Raw genomic sequence first — 15,842 nt, forward strand, 5'->3', positions numbered from 1 at the left:
ATGCTGAGATCCTGACGCTGCACACCCATGGGAAAGCCAGAACACGCCTGTACCATGCATGGGATGGATCCGCAGGTCATGGCACCCTGCGTCCCACCTGCTGGGCTGCTCGAGGGGTGGCAGGAGGATGCATGGAAAGGTAGGGTCCCCTATGCTCATCCTGCCTCCAGAGCTCTGGTGGGATTAAGCAGCACCCACATCCTTGAGGAGCTGCAGAAGGTCCCCAGGTAGCTCTGGCGTGGTCCCTGTGCTATAAGAAAGTGTGCCTACCCCTTCCCCACCTCTGTGATTCTCTGCCTGGAGGTGAGGCAAGGAAAAAAGAAGTTTCTACCCAAGGGCTGGCAAGAAGGATGCGATGAGTGAGGTGTTCCCTGCCAGACCATCTCCCCTTGGGGCTGGCAGGGGAGGGGAGGGCTATGCTGGCAGCAGCAGGTGCTGGTGGGGCCAAGGGGACATCACCAGCTGCAGGCTGGGGGTGGGCAGAGCTCCATCCAAACCCCTGCAGACTCTCCATGCCTGGGAACTTGGGGGATGGCTTCCTCAGCCCACAAGAGGATGCGGAGGGTCTCACTGAGGGCCTGGGGGTGATGCTGGGGGATGTGGGTGCTCATGTGAAGAGACGCTGTGCATCGCCCACTGCCACCTCCCACACAGGCACTACTGCCCGGCTGTCCCGCTGCCTGCTGGTGGGGCACGGCCGGCCGGCAGCCTGCAGGAGGACGGGCCTGGCAGGCTCCAGCAGCGGTAGGGCTCCTGCATTACAATCCAGTACAATCTGTCCCCCTTCCCGCTGCCCAGCAGTAGGGGAGACGGTTACTGTTTAATCCCATTTGACAGCTCTTTCATCATCTGCCTGCCTCCCTCCAGCTTCCCCATGGTTCCTCCAAGGCTCCTTTGTGGCCGTAATCAAAGCCTGGTGAGTGATGGCTGTTTGGGGGGAGGGAGGGAAGGGACAGCCGAGCAAGGGTGGCTCACTTGCTGGGGGGCAAGGGAGCACGGCCTTGCTGCTGCCCCGGAGAGCTGCTCGGACGGGGCCAGTGGGATCACGGCGGGTGGGTGCCTTTGCTGTGCAGGTCCTGCAGGTGTGGCTGTGGGTGGTGGCATTGCGAGCTGGACTGGATGGAGTGTCTCCAGTGCTGGAAGCCACGCTGTGCTGATCATGCCCAGTGCTGGGAGATGGACTGAGCAGAGCATCCCCAGCACTGGGATCTGGTCTGGATGGAGCATCCCCAGTGCTGGGAGCCAAACCAGTCAGGGCATCCCCAGAGCTGGGAGCTTCACTGGATGGACCATCTCCAGTGCTGGGAGCCACACTGGACTGAGCACCCCCAGTGGCAGGCAGGTGGCTTCCCCACAATTAGGCTGGGAGGTCCTGGTCAGGACAGCCAGCCAAGGGGCCAGCAGGAGCCAGGCAGGAGGTCAAGGCCACACCAAAGGCAGTCTCGTTGCAGGGCAGAGCAGCAGATCTCCTCCCCCAGCCCTCTCCTGTGCACCCTGTGAGCATCCTCGCTGGGGCTGAGGGTTCAGCGGCTCAGATCACCCCGATGCCCTGGCTCTGCCTGCCTTTCACTCCTGGTGTGCAAGCGTGGCCCCGGAGGAGCATGACTGCTCTGTTCCCACGCCAGGGAAGACTGGGGACACTGTGTGGGAAGGATTTTGGTGCAAATCCTTTGGGCGGTGCACGGTCCTGCCAGCACAGCATGTCTTGCATGTCAGGGTGAGCCTTGCCATGCTTCAGGAGGCTCTGCCATCCCCATCAGCAGAGAGTCTAGGACTTGACTGCTCCCAGACAGGCTGGTTGCAGTCAGGGCAGGCTGGGGCAGCTGAAATGGCCTCCAAGGGGTCCCCTGGCTTTGACATTTATGTGAAATTTGGGAAACCTGGCCCCAGCCTTGGTCTGGAGGCTGTGCATGGGCAACAGGTCCTCGCCAGAGGTTTTTAGCTAGCGGAGAGAGGTCCACCAGTGACCCATCTGTGGGGTCACCCATGGCTTCCCCCTGCTCAGCCCTGTCTGGACTGAGCCTCTGTCTCCAGTGCCTTGGCTTCACCCAGTGCAGACTGGTGCTCAGCCATTGCCCCACCAGTGATAGAGCCACGTGGGTCCGCAGGGGCTGGAGGGAAATACCCTCTTGCCTGTATTCGTGCTTCAGAGAGGGACTCGGCACCCACTGGTGCTGCCAGGGAGTCCCTATCAGTACCAGCCTGGCCTGACCTGTCCTAAACTCACTGCAAATTTTTTGTGAGTTTCAATAAGCATTAAACCTTCTGCTGAATTACAAAGCATCCAAAGAACTGGGTCTCCTGGGGGTCTGGCGGTGCTCTGCACTGCAGCATTTCTGTGCTCAGCAGCAACGGAGCAGGGGAGCAGGGGAACACACACACCCCCACCCCCCCCACCCCCAAAACACACCACAGCGGCCCAAGGCAGCAGCCCCTGAGCCCCGGTAGCCAAGGGACTCCCCGATTCCTCGGGGAGGGAGCCTGCACGTCCTTGGGTTATCACACGCATCGCAGCTGGGTGACAGCGTTTCCCAAGAACACATGTTCCCTCGTAAACCCGGCTCTGCTTATCTCAAAGGGCATATCCGACAATTAGCTTATCTGCTGTGAAAGTGAGGAACAGCTTTGGTTATCTGGCTGGCTTCTGCAGGCTTGGGAAAAAAAAAAAAAAAAAAGGGGGGGGGGGAAAAGAGCCCCTGGAGGGCCAAGGCACATCCTCTGTGTCCTATAAATAAAGTGACTGTGCTCTGAGCATGCCACAGACGGACTCCATGTGCTCAGGGTGGGGAGCCAGAAGGGCCCCCTGCTTTTAAGGATACTTGATGCTTCCTTCTGTAGAACCCTGCCTGCAGTTGCTGCCAGCTTTGCCAAACCATCCCAGGCTGGGTGGCAATTTTTTTCAGGGTGGGTTGCAGCCTCCAGTTAAATTTTGGGGGAAGCTTTCAGCTGGAGAACGTGGCTCTTTCCAAGAATGGGGATAAGGGAAAGCAAAGTATTTGTCCTTATTTCCTTATTTTGTTTTAAAATTCTGTCTTTGAAGCAATTTGGCAAGTAGGGAGGGAAGAGAGGCTGAGATTTGTCTTGTGTCCCTGGAATATGCTCAAATTTGACCAAGCTAGAACACTTTATTTGGGAAAAAATGCGGTTAGCACAAACTCGGTGCAAAACTCTTCCACGGGAGCAGCTCCCATCCCAGGGTGCAGGTTTGCCATCTCCCAGCTCCTGGGCAAATGGCTACCAGAGCAAGGGGCCACCCATGTCCCAGGGGTGCCGAACCCCACCAGCGGCATGGGGCTCAGAGGAATGCCATGACCCTGCAGCCAGGTGAGCTCTGTCCTCTGCTAGCCGTGCTAGGGCCGTGCTGTTCTTGACTCTGGTTTGGGTGATTTGCATCATTTTTCTCCTGTCCCATAGCGGTCCTGCATGGAATGCATGCACAGCAAAGTGCGCATGTTTAGCCAGCCCTGTGCAGTGTGGTTAAGTTGTTCTCTGTGCAATGTCCTTCAACCCCAAGGATGTTTCTCCTTCCTGCCTGGCCCAGGACATGACATCCCTCAGTTGGAGAGAAAATTAAGAATTGGTTGAGTTAATTTGCTGCAGATTATTGTTTGAGGAGCCAATAAGCAAAAAAGCTGCTGGAGAGCCCAACTTTCCTCCCTCCTGGAGACTTTCTGGAGGACTTTCTGGAGCTACTTCCTTGAGACTTTCTGGAGGGTGGCTGGTGCCCCATGTTTTGCTCTGAGGAAGGCATGGTCTGCGCTTGGAGGGGAGCTTCAGTCAGCACCCCCCGCTCCTCCTCCTGCCTCGTACCCTCTCCCAAATCTGTATGAAGAAACAAGTATCTTGTTTGCAAGCTAAAAACTAGAAATGATTTATATGTTTATAAGCCCGGCTCTGGCTCCATTTATTTTGGCAAAGGAATTGTTTGCATCTTTGCAGAATTCCTTCACCCAAACCACTCATTAGATATGAATTTCAAAACAGCCAGAGGGAGCGGGTGACTCAGGGGAATTAGCAAATGGCTTCCCAAAGCCTTTTACGTCAAGGCCAGCAGCTTGATTCCAGATCTTGATGCCAGTGGCCCAAAAGACATTGTCATCTAATGTTTGGTCAGTGACCATGAGTCAATGAGTGCATTTGAGGACCTTGGTCTTTGACTCCTGGCTGGCAGGTGTCTTCCCATGGGAACCCTCAGCCAAGGGAGAAGCCAGAGAAGACAGGAAGAGAATGTTTCAATCAATGAGCTTTCACCAGGCAAGATGACGTTGGCTACAGGAGCTAACCAAAAAGTGGAGATGTTCCACCACAGCCCTTTCACCATGGTGTGGAGATCTGGGGACTTCTGGAAAGGCCATTTGAGGAGGGTCAGCCTTGAAGTCTGGAGATGGGGAGAATCTGTGACACCTGATGCCTCTGCTGTGGGTTTGAAGATCACCTTGATTTTCACCCAGAAGCTATGGCGAAAGTTGTGCATGGAGATGACACCAGCTTTCGCTTTTCTCTGGCAGACAAAAACCAACAAAGCAGCCTTGAGTGTGACGGTGCCCCATCACTTTGTCCTGGCAGAGCTTCTTGACTTGGGATGGCACTGGGGATGGGAGCAGCCTCTCAGGCTGCTTTGGCTGAGGAGATATATGCTTTGAGGACATTGCTCTTCTGGGGTGCAGTGCCCTCAGAAATGTGTGCTTGGGGGCAAGGGGACAGGCAGGTGTTTTGTGGGAGGTCTGTGAGAAGTGAGGTTGGCTGAGATCCCGCCCAGAAGGAGGAGAGACCCTGACCCTGCGCCAGGCAGCCTGGACTACCAGAGGTGTCCCATCATCTAAACCTCCACAGGTACCTGGCAATGGTGTCCCCAGCCTCCATGTCACTTGTTTTCTCTGGTGGCTCATCAGGCAGCATGCCCTGCAGTGGTGTGAGGAGCCTGTGTCCGAGTGTCCGGGAGCTCATGGTGCCACCAAGCTCCTGGCCTCCACCCCCACCCTACCCCAACGTGCCCCCACCTCGGCGTGACGGCTCGCTCCAAGGCAACCTTGGCTCCTTGTCTTGAAAGTAGAGATGAAAATAAACTCCAGTGAAGGGTCCTTTAACTTTCTCTACTCGAGTGAAAATAAATGTGATTTCCCCACCACCCAGCCCTGTAAATTCCCCACGCTGTGAAATATCTTCCAGATATAGTAAAGAGACGGCTTTCGGCTATTTTTTTTAAACATCTTTAACTGCTGTATATATTTCCAGGGAGACGTAATAAGCGCTACAGCTAATTTATCTGCGTGTACTGTAAATATTTTCAGGAGATAGCAGAAAGGATTTCAAACACATGGCTGGGAGGATTGGCACACAGTGTATGCTGGGTGGGAAGGACACCTTTAACCCTTCATGTGCCATGTCCCTTCCCCTTGCTTCCTCTCCGTGTGTCCCCCTCGCAGCACCTCAATGTGAGCCCACAGCTGTCCCTCAGCCTGATGTCTGGCCAGAAGATGCTTGGTTTGAACAGTGAGACTTGCTCTTCCACTTGACCGCCACGTCCTTGCTCGGGGGGCACCGGGAGCACAGCTCTGCCATGCCCCACTCTTCTGACCTGCCGTCTGCAGCTGCATCTGGACCCCTCCACCCCTGCCTGCACAGCTACCTGCTGCTGCAAGCGCAACTACAAGCTTTGGGAAGAAAAATGCCTGCTCGGGCATCTAAGCGAGTGTCTTGCGGCCTCTGCGTTTCAGCAGGGGTTGCAGCCCCACGGGGAACACCAGGGTGCCTAGTTACTGCTGAGCACTGGGGCCGGGTGAGGAGGCTGAGCAGGGCAGGGGCAGAGATGCTCGCTACAGGCTTTGGTCCCCTGTGTCCCAGGGGATAGGAGTCCTGCAGAAGAAGGAACCTTGGCCCCCAGACAGCCCATCCCCAGGGCTGTCAGTTGGGATGAGAAAGACCCTGGGCAATGGACAGCTGGGGGAGCAGAAGGTGGCAGGATACAGGTGCAGGTGGCTCTTTGGGGAGCAGCCACCTGCAGATGCAGAGGTCCCTGACCATCCTTCACCCAGCCTGGCCCTAGGGGATGTAGGAGAAGGGAGCGGCTGCAACACAGCCCACTGTGTGCCCACAGCCCCACTCCTGGCATGGTGACTCCCTGCTATACATCCCACCCATGTCCCCATATAGTGGGGATATGGTGCCATGGCACATATAGTGCCATGATCCTCTGGGGGCCATGACCCCATTTTGGGGACAACTCTTGCAGGGATAGATGAGATGGGGGTCCAAAGGCCATCTTCCCTCTCCCTGTGCCCTGATACCCCCCGCAGAGGTTTCCGTAGGGGGGCAGGAACCTTTCCAGGGCAAGGTCCTGGGAGGAAGCCATGGGGTGCTGGGCTGGGGGGAGCAGAGGTCTTTCATCACACAGCCGATGTCTGGTGTCAGCAGGGAATCGCACAAAAAGCACATTCAATTCAATGCCTGTTATTAAGCAAACCCAGCTCTGTGGCACGAACAGTCTGTCCTGAAACTGCGGGTCACCGCAGCCAGGCCAGTCCCCCCCCCGAGGGGTCTACTTGCTGGATTGGGGAGGTTGTGCACCCTCCCCATCACCACCCTCACCCCTGCCATGAGCTCACTGTGAGCTCCTGCCTCCCGCCTGCCTTGTGGGGGTGATTTGGCCAAGGCAGCATTTCCCCTGGGATTCTCCTGCAATAAGCCCACTCCTCCACTCCAGCAGCATCCCCCGCTCCTGGACCCACCCAGGGGTCAGGGGTCCCAGGAGTGGCTGGGGCTCCCACCATCCCATCAGCAGGCTGCTTGTGGCTCACTGCAGCTGGGCGCTGCCTCGGAGAGGGTAGCTTTGGGGTCTCTGTTGGCACGTGGGATCTGGGAGGATGTGCTAAGGGTCTGTTAGGAAGGAAGATGGGATTCTCCCAGCAGTGCGCACAAACCTTTAAGGTTTTGGGACTCCTCTCCACCATCTGAGTGCTGGGATCCAGACTTTTAGTGCAGGTGTGGCTCTGATCCAGACCAAAACCCCGAGGGACTGCGGTCCCTTTGGCTTGTTGCAAAGCATCACCAGAGTCCTAGGTAGGGCAGTTCCTCCCACCAGCTAAGGCTGGGCAAGAGGCTGAGGTCTGCAGGGCAGGAAAGCTGCCCCGGAGTCACTTGGGGGGCAGCACTGGCCGGGGCGAGTCATACCCAGCCGTGGGCATAGACGCACTGGCTGCATCCTCCTTGTGATCCGCTCCCCAGTCTCCTTTCCCTGTGATGTAATTTAATGCAGAGTAAGGATGCAAGGCACCTACTGGCTTGAAGCCCACCTGAAAAACCATAAAAAGGAGATAAAAGCCTTTAAATGCTAAGCCTGTCTGAAGAGACAATAAAAGGCAAATGTCTTCCCAGCTTTATGTCTATGCCTTTTTTCTTGATTTATGGAGATTTTGCTATACTCCGTCATGGCTTGTGACTCTTCAAGCTGTTCAGTCATTGTAAAAGGCCTATGGAAGCAAACTGCATCATCCAGGGGCTTGTCTGGTCTCCAAATACATCCCTCAGCCCTGGCTGGTCCTGCTGCAGGGTCCAGCATGGAGTCTACAATGGTCTTTGCCCAGTGTCCCATGGAGGAGAGCAGCTTGGGGTGAGCCCTGATGCCCGGGGTCGCATCTACGCCACTGCAGAAGGCACAGGGAGGATTTCATGGCCGTGAAGAGGAAGAGGCGAGCAAAGAGAAAGGGCCCAAATGTTTCCATTCAGCCTCTGGGTAAGCGGCAAAACATTTGGGAGCTGGATCTGCAAAGAGGATCCAGATGGGGGGAACCGCAGCTGCTCCCTGCGAGCGGAGCCTGGATGGCTTTGGGGACATGGGGTGGAAGGTTGGTGGGGGGCAGCCCCGGGGCTAGGGGGGCTGCGGGAGTGAGGAGCGGGAGGCAGCCATCCTCACACAGCCAGTGTGTGCATATCTGGAGCTAATCAGCCCTGAGACAGGATGCATGCGTGTTTGTTGGGGCAGGGCTATGAAAGCAATTGCTCTCAATAAAACAATGCTTCCCTCCGCCGTTTCATTTGGAAGTGAAGCTGTGAGCCTGAACGTCCTCAGCTGACTCCCCTGGTCCTCCTGCCTCTGCTGAGAGGGAGGAATTGATCGAAACGTGGGGCTCGGTGCAGCTGAGCGGGAGCCTGTGTGCTTGCACATCACCCGGTGCCAGTGCCCCCAGGCCAAGCTCTGCGGCTCTGCCCGCTGTGCCAGTTGCTGGCTGTTGTACTGGGCAGCCGAGCAGGTCTACAGCCAGGGACTCTCAGGAGCCATCATCCCTCTGAGGTGGGGCGGTGAAGACATACCTGCCTTCCTGCATCCCTTCAGTCTTCCCAGACCAGCTCTTGTCGCGTGAGGAGCAGCAATAGTGCTTGCATTGCGGCAAGGGGGAGGGGGTTGCTCTTAGCCGGTGGAAATGTGGGGATGCAGGGATGGGATTGTACCAGGGCCAGATGGGCAGCGCCTCTCGGCTGGGGCATGGCAGTGGTGGGGCACAGCCCCTCCACGTGCCTGCTTCCCTCCCAGAGGTGGGAGTCGTGCCAGTTGGACTGGGAAGGTCTTAGGTGCCCAGTCAGAGGGCAGCAGCCGACTGTGGCTGTCCTGAGGGCAGCTGGGGACATCCCCACTCTCTCCCTGTAGCCTATGGCCCTGCTGTCCCCTGCCCTCACTCCTGATGGGCAGCAGCAGCCCTGAGAGCAGGATGTGACTCCTGTGCAGGGACAGCCTGGCCTTGCCCTGCAGCACCCAGGGAAGGGCACACGTGTCACAGCAGGTCCCCCCACCCTGCAGCCTGGACCGCCACCAGAGATGCCCCCAGCCCATCCCCTCCCCAGTGCCACTCTGTGCTGTTGCACCCCAGCCACATTTAATTCATTTAAATTTTTTTTCTGCAGTGAGAGAGCAGCAGCGCTTTTTTTGTGCCCATTCCTGAAACCTGCGGGCTCCAGGTCCAACTTCTGCAGCTTCAACTGGTGACTTCGGGTCTCCCCTCCCAATCCAGCTCCACGGCTAGGCTCCCCTGAGACCCCCAGTTTGCCGAGCCCTCCATCACCTCTCATGCTTAGTGCCAGTTTGCAACAAACCCAATGTGGGGGGAGATCTGGGGGTGCTGGGGGGGAGTGGTGAGGGGGAGCAGAATTTGGCCTGTCCTTCAAGATCTTCAAAAATATATATATTCTCGCCTGTAAAAAAATTAGTAATTTTAAACCGCAGGCAAATGCTTCACATTCCTGAGCAATGCTGCCCTCTGTTTACTGCCCTTATTGTTCTCAATGAGCTGGAACCGTGGAAATGAATATTCGCTCCGACCCCATCCTTGCCCCGAGAAAGAAAGGAAGAAAGAAAGAAAAGAGGAAAAAGAACCAAAACTGCCGAAGGAAAACAGAGTCATTCTCCCCATGATTGAGTGAAAGAATAACATGGAACCGTGGAAACAGAGCTGCCAGGGCGCAGCAATTGATTTAAAGCGGGATCTGAATGCCGTCACTGCTGTGGTGTGCAGGGCTTATGCTGCTGGGGGCTGCCGCGGGGGTCCCTGAGCCGTCTCTCCGGTATGGAGAGGGGATGTTGGTCATGGGACAGGGGGGCTCAGGCACTTGGGGGCTTCTGGCAAAGGGCAGCAAGATTTAAAGCTCAGCCTGGGGCTTCCTCTGCTTTGGTTATCCCAGGCTGGGGCATTGCTGCGGACCACACAGGCACATGCCGAAATAATTTTTACTGGTTCCGCAATATAACGGGCAGCACATGGGGCCGGGAGCCGTGCTGTGCTGACAGGCTGCCTCAGCACGCTGGCACGCCATGGGGCCTGCTGATCTGGGCTGCAGGGGGGACCTGCATCGTGCTGCAGGACATGCATCGGGCTGCAGGGGGGACATGTATCAGGGAGATGTGCCTCGGGCTGCAGGAGGATGTGCTTTGGGCTTTGCAACCTTGTCCTCCACCTGGCTGAGGGCTGCCAGGGTGCTGAGGGCCAGGGAGCAGGGAGCCAGCCCAGGAGAGGACTCCAAGCCCCCTGCCTGGCTTTCACCTCCCAAGTCATGAACCTGCTGCCCGAGGGCTGGGAGGAGCGGAGAAACCACCTGAGCTTTGGGTTTGGCAGCAAACAGCCCTCTGCCCCGCAGCACCAGGTTTCTGAGCCAGATACGGAGATGCCAGGGAGGGGACATTTATGCTGAGACCCGGGTGCCCCCAACATCCACCTGCAGCCCTGGCTTTGGGATTTGCTCCAGAGGCAGTGCTGGGTGCTGCGGTACCCAGGGTGGGGGCACCCAGCCGCCCCACATCAGAGGCAAAGGCAGTCGCTGCTGGCAAGGTGAAGTCCTCATCCCTCCTGCACTCCCTCAGTTAATCATCACGTTGGGTAATTGCACGAGTGGCCGAGCAGGCAGCCCGCGAGGATTTGCCTGCAGGTGTGGGGCGAGCCAGAGGCCCGGCGGCCATGGACGGGTGCAGAAAGCTTTTAACCGGAATAGGGTTACAGCCAGGCAGCCCAGCAATGCCAGGGATGTGAGGAATCCCCTACCTGCTTCAAAAGGACGCTTTCTTTATCAACTAATTAAAAAAAGGGCAGCAGTAGGGGGGGACTGGTGTGCACCTGTGCCGTCAAACACCCAGCCAAGAAAGGGGAGAGCGAGGGACCAAGCTGGGAGTGGAGCCCCAGCGAGGAGAGGGTGAAGGGACTGCAGTGGAGGGCAGTGGCAGAAGAGCAAGGACTGGGATCGGTCAGTGCCTCTGGGACCCCATGGCATTGCTGCTGCCAGCTGGTTGTGCCAGGCAGCCCTTGCCTGATGCCCACCGTGGTGATGCAGGGTGCACCGTGCATGCACGTGGCAATGCACCATCACAGCACTCTGGCAGTGCCCAGCTCAAGTTTCACATTGCTTGGTTCTTGCTCTTCTTTTCCTCTTCCTCAGTTATTATTATTAAATGGGAAGAATGTTTTAAAATTGGGGGTTTGGTCAAAATAGCTCCTGCAGTGAATCAACCTCTGCAGCATTGGTGCAGGCAAAATTTCCAGTAGGAAAGAGCAAAGTTTTCTTGGTGCTGGTGGGGGCAAGCACTGACTTGGCAATTTGTGTCTCAAGGCCGTTTTCCCACCTGGCTCCTCTGGTGTCCAGTGAAAGCAGAGCTGGGGATGCAGCATCTCCAACCCTTCCCACAGGCCATGTGGGGATGGAGCATCTCCGAACTCCATCCCTGCATCGACTCCAGTTGAAATTGGCTGGTGCTTTGAAGGTTATAAAGCTGGACAGCGAGACATACCTGCACATACCACGACTGCAGAAACCTTGTTTGCTTTGGAAACAAAGCCAAAAAAAAAAAAAAAAAAAAAAGAAAAAAAAAGAATGAAACATAGTGGAAGAAAGCCATTCAAAAGCTGTATGAGCAGTTTGGACAAAGAGCCCAGCACTGATTTAATGAGATCATTTCACACCTTTAATTAAATAGGTGCAACTCTGTGCAGGGAGGAGGCTGTGGGCACTGGGACACCCCAGGGGTTTGCAGGATGGAGGAACAGAGTTGTTGGTGAGGCCACGCTGGCCAGCTCTAGCGCTGGGGAAAGGGATGGAGCCATCACTGAACACATGGAAGAAACCTGGAGGAGTTGTTCATGTGTATGGGACCATCGCATCCCACCTCCACACTGGCATGCCACAGGGATGGACACCCCGCAGTGAGAGCAGGGGACTCCCAGGTCCCAGGGGACGCTGGTGGCACCTGGCTGAGGCCAGGCTGGGATGTATTCCTACCTGTTGAGCCTCAGTTCACGCAGCTGTGAAGCTCAGGCTGTGGCCCCCATGGAGTGCTGGGACGTAGCAGATGGAGGAGCAGAAATCCAGCTGGATGGGAGGTCTGACTCTTCTTATAACCTGCCCTCCCCGCTCCCCCCCCCAAAAAAAAAAAAAAAAAAAAAGGAGCTTGGGTTTCCCAGGGGTCCCTAAAGGTTCTGCTGCTCCCCACCCTGCAAGAATGTTGGCAGAGGTGATGGGTGCCACCCTGCTGACTTCAGCAGTGGTGAGGGACACGTCCCGCCAGCCACGGTGCCCAGGACAGGTACTCAGGGGGGGTTACCCCCATGGGCCGCATCCTGCAGCATGGCCCATCCCCAGCCTGTGCCCACCCCTTGCAGGGCCAGGGCTGGATCAGGGCAGGAGACACAGGCTGGATGCTGAGACAGCAACGCTTGTTGGGGAGTGCCTGGGTTTGGGAAGGCTCCCGGAGCTCCCAGAAGACTCCCCCTCCTTCCCCCCCAGAACAGAGGGGCTTCGGCACAGCTCCCAAGCCTGAGGCTGCTGCAGCTGGGTGCATCCGCTGCTCTGCCCTGGCCCTGCTCCCAGCCAGCCTGGCCCTGCCAGCATATGGGAAAGGCACAGTCCTCTGGGGACAAGCGGGTGGGAGGAGTAGGACAGGGACGAGGACAGCTAAACCTTGAGCTTCACATGCTTTGCTCTATAGCTTTTGGCTTAGCCTCGCCTCCCCTCCCTGCCTGGCAGCCGGGCTCCGTGTGGACCTGTGCCAGTGGAAAACAAATGCCCTTCCAGCCCCTCACAGGGGGCAGTGGGACGGAGGAGCAGGGCTTGGGGGGCTGTGGGGCTGTGCGGGAGAGGAAGACCTCCTAAAGCCCCCTGCCATGGAGCAGGAGAGGACTCCTCCATCCTTGCTGCAGCAGGTCCTGGGGCAGAGTAGAAGTGCAACCCTGGCCATGGGGGGGCTAAAGGCACCCTAAGGATGTGCAGCAGGGCCCCCTTTCCCTCCATTCCCCTTTCACAGGAGCGGGAGTGGTGGGAAGCGATGCTCAGCCTTGGCAGCAGCATCACAGCGGCATTGCAGGGACATATGGTCCCGGCAGCTCAGTGGGGAGCTGCGGCACAGCCAGGGCCGGAGCTGTGCAGCGAGGGGGGAGCCAGCACAGAGCCCCAGCCTTGCTGGGCCAGGACCGTAGTGACGACAGGCCTTTGCAGGGCTGAACCCTGCACCCTGGTCTGGCTCACAGGGCTGTGCTGTGCTGGCTGTTTCCAGCCCAGGCCCCCAGGGCCAGCAAGGGGACGAGTAGCCTCAGAACTCCCAGCCCTCTTCCCAGAGCAGGGGATGTCCAGGTTGTGTAATGCAGCCTGGGTCGGTGCCGCCTCCAGCCACACTCTCTGTGCTCCTCGGATGTCCAAGAAAGAGCTTGCAAGGACTGTCCCCATGGTGCGATGGACCTGTGCCAGTGGGAGCTGCAGGCAGCTGGGCATCTGCCCGCACAGCCTCCCGCCGGGTAAAATCTGGGATGTGTTTCCAACCTGGAAGATGGAAGTTATTTTAATACCCTAGTTGCTTGGTGAGGCAGTGCATCTCCCAGTTTTCCAGCACATCTTCCCTGGCCAGGGGCCTTGGCATGTCCCTGTCCCCTGACCCTTGTCCCTGCAGTGGGAGGAAAGCCAGTTCGCTGTCCCCTGCCAGCTCTCCCGTGGGACAGCATACTGCTGCTGCCCTGTGCCAGGAATGAGACGGTCCTGCCATGAGCCCCCACCTCGCATGGGCAAACACATGCAAATCTGTCCCCAAAGCTGATGTGCCAGCTCCATCCTAAAAACACCTGCTCAGATCCTGCAAACACAGCACATGTGCGAGCTGGCCCCTCAGAACCTCCTGGGACCTGGCTGGTGGCTGCTGGCAGGCAGAGCTGGTGGCAAGGCTGGTACTGCCCTTCCTAAAGCTGTCCCTTTCTGTCCCTCTGCCTCAGGTCATAAATTTTAAAGGAAAAATTCAGGGAGAGGGTGTGGAGCCCAGCAGCTGCTTGAGCAGTTTGAAGCCGAGTACAGAATTTGGCTGGATTTTCCAGTGTGTGTGATGGTTTGCTCAGCAGCTTGCATCTCCTTGCCCTGCAATGAGGGCCTGTGGCTCAGCATGATGAAGACTGGGGTGAAAATGCCAGATTTGGTTAAAACATCCCTCTGGAACCTCAGCATCGGTAGCAGCTTGGCACAGCTGGTGGTGCCATCGGCTGCTCCCCGCAGCTCCTGCTTGGGTCCCATTGATGGGTTGTGTCCCTGCTCAGCACAGTGGGACTTTCCCCCTGGTCACCGCCTTGAGATGCTGCACCCATCCCTGCTCTGCCGCTGTTAGTGCTGGCCACCACGGTCTCTGCCCTGCCATTCCTGCTCCTGTTACTGCCAGCAACGTGGCCTGCCTGCCTGCCTGCAACCTGCCTCCGCTGCCTGCCTGCAACCCAGCACAGCTGCCTGCCTGCAACCTGCCTCCGCTGCCTGCCTGCAACCCAGCACAGCTGCCTGCCTGCAACCTGCCTCCGCTGCCTGCCTGCAACCCAGCACAGCTGCCTGCCTGCAACCTGCCTCCGCTGCCTGCCTGCAACCCAGCTCGGCTGCCTTCAGCCCAGGCCTCTGACGCAGCGGTGCAGGCGCAGCCCTGCTGCCTGTCACAGCATGGAGAGGAACTCCCCGGCCCGAGACGCAGCTCCATGACGTCTTCAGCTTTTCCAGAAGAGCTGAGAAGCTGAGCTGCCCCAGAGGAGAACCCGGGGGTGGGGGGAGCAGTAGAAAGGAGGAGGGGGAGTTTCCCCTCCTAATTTCAATAAACTAAATATAAGGGGTGGAAAATTGGTATTTCATGCAAAACTTGGCGAAGATTAAACCACTTCCAGATGCTGTCTCAGAAGGTTTTGCTCCAACCTGATCTGTTGCAGATAAAGTCGTAGACGCCCCTGCCAGATATTGTATTACATGCCAGCGGAGTTTCCAAATAGTGTCGTGATCCAGGTGGCATTTTGTGCTGTGCTGTCCCACAAAGGGAACAGAAAGGGCTTAGAAATGTCCCTGCAGCTGCAAGCCCAGTCTGGGACTGCACTGGGCACTCCTTGGTGTGGACAAGGTGGGGCAGGTCGTTGGGGTGGCCATGCAGTGGTGGCCCCGTGGGGGACCAGGCAGTGGGCAGATGACAACATAAGGGACGCCCTGCCCCTGGCCACCACTGTGGTCGTACCCCCTCCCACCAGCCCTGTCCAGCAGGACCACCCTGTGGGCTTCTCCCTCTGCTCCTGGTCTGACTCACTCCCACCCTGTGGGCTCTGCTCCACAGTTCATCGCCCCTGCGGCACCTGGTGTGCAGGTGGACAGGACCTGGCAGGGTGACCAGTGGTGACACAGGGGTTGCCTTCTCCATAATCATGGAGATATCATGGGAGATCCCACAGCATGGGAGATCAGAAGTTCCCTTGGTCACGGCTCTCTCTGAGCAAGGTCCAGGGGCGTGCACAGCAAAGCCCTGAAGCTCTCCCCGCCGGCAGCTTGTGCCTGCCCTGGCATCCCCAGGATGGGGCTTGCCACCATGTGTGGCTGATGTGCAGGGTGATTTGAAGTTTGGGGAAACTGAGGCAGGGCCAGGCCAAGACTAGAAAAGGAGTTGCCTGCAGCCCTTGGGCTGCCACGCTCCACGCCTGCCAGTCTGTGCAGAGGAAACAGGGCTCCCATGGCCAAGCTGCAGCTTTGGCGTGGGTCGGCAGCGGGTCCGGCACACCTGCCTGGAGCGGGAACATAGCCGGCATTCCTGCCCCCGGAGCCCCCTTCCTGCCCCCCCGCCGGGCGCTGCGCCCCCGCTGCCTTTCGGCCTCCGCTTGTTTTCTTAGCAGGCGGGTCCCGAGCTCGCCGAGCCCAACAATTTCCTGCCCCGGCGAACACATTCCTCTCCCCCATCGCAGGTCCCTCCTGCCACCTTCCCACCTTGCTGCTCCATGCTGCCACTGTCCGCACCACATACTCCCTCTCCCCTCCTGCCTCCCTGCCTCAGTTTCCCCAGCTGCAACCCCCACACTGCTTCTGGGAAGCAGAGCAAAGCCTAG

The 15,842-nt window shown here is 57.7% G+C and overlaps 1 protein-coding gene and 1 long non-coding RNA gene across 4 annotated transcripts in view; one reads left to right on the forward strand and one right to left on the reverse strand.

Annotated features, from left to right (window-relative positions):
- Positions 1-11,350, forward strand: part of LOC308062836 — a 44,880-nt gene extending 33,530 nt beyond the window's left edge. For both annotated transcript variants that reach the window (XR_013927715.1, XR_013927716.1), the window contains exon 2: positions 1-11,350. This is a non-coding gene — a long non-coding RNA (uncharacterized lncRNA).
- NTN3 (netrin 3) overlaps positions 9,316-15,842 on the reverse strand; it is a 54,330-nt gene continuing 47,803 nt past the window's right edge. For both annotated transcript variants that reach the window (XM_080384920.1, XM_080384919.1), the window contains one exon: positions 9,316-15,842. This exon is cut by the window's right edge and continues 16,627 nt beyond it. The gene's annotated coding sequence lies outside the window, so the exon portion shown is untranslated.

This window comes from Falco punctatus (assembly GCF_963210335.1).
Source record: "Falco punctatus genome assembly, chromosome: 4".
In the NCBI taxonomy this organism is placed as follows: Eukaryota; Metazoa; Chordata; class Aves; order Falconiformes; family Falconidae; genus Falco; species Falco punctatus.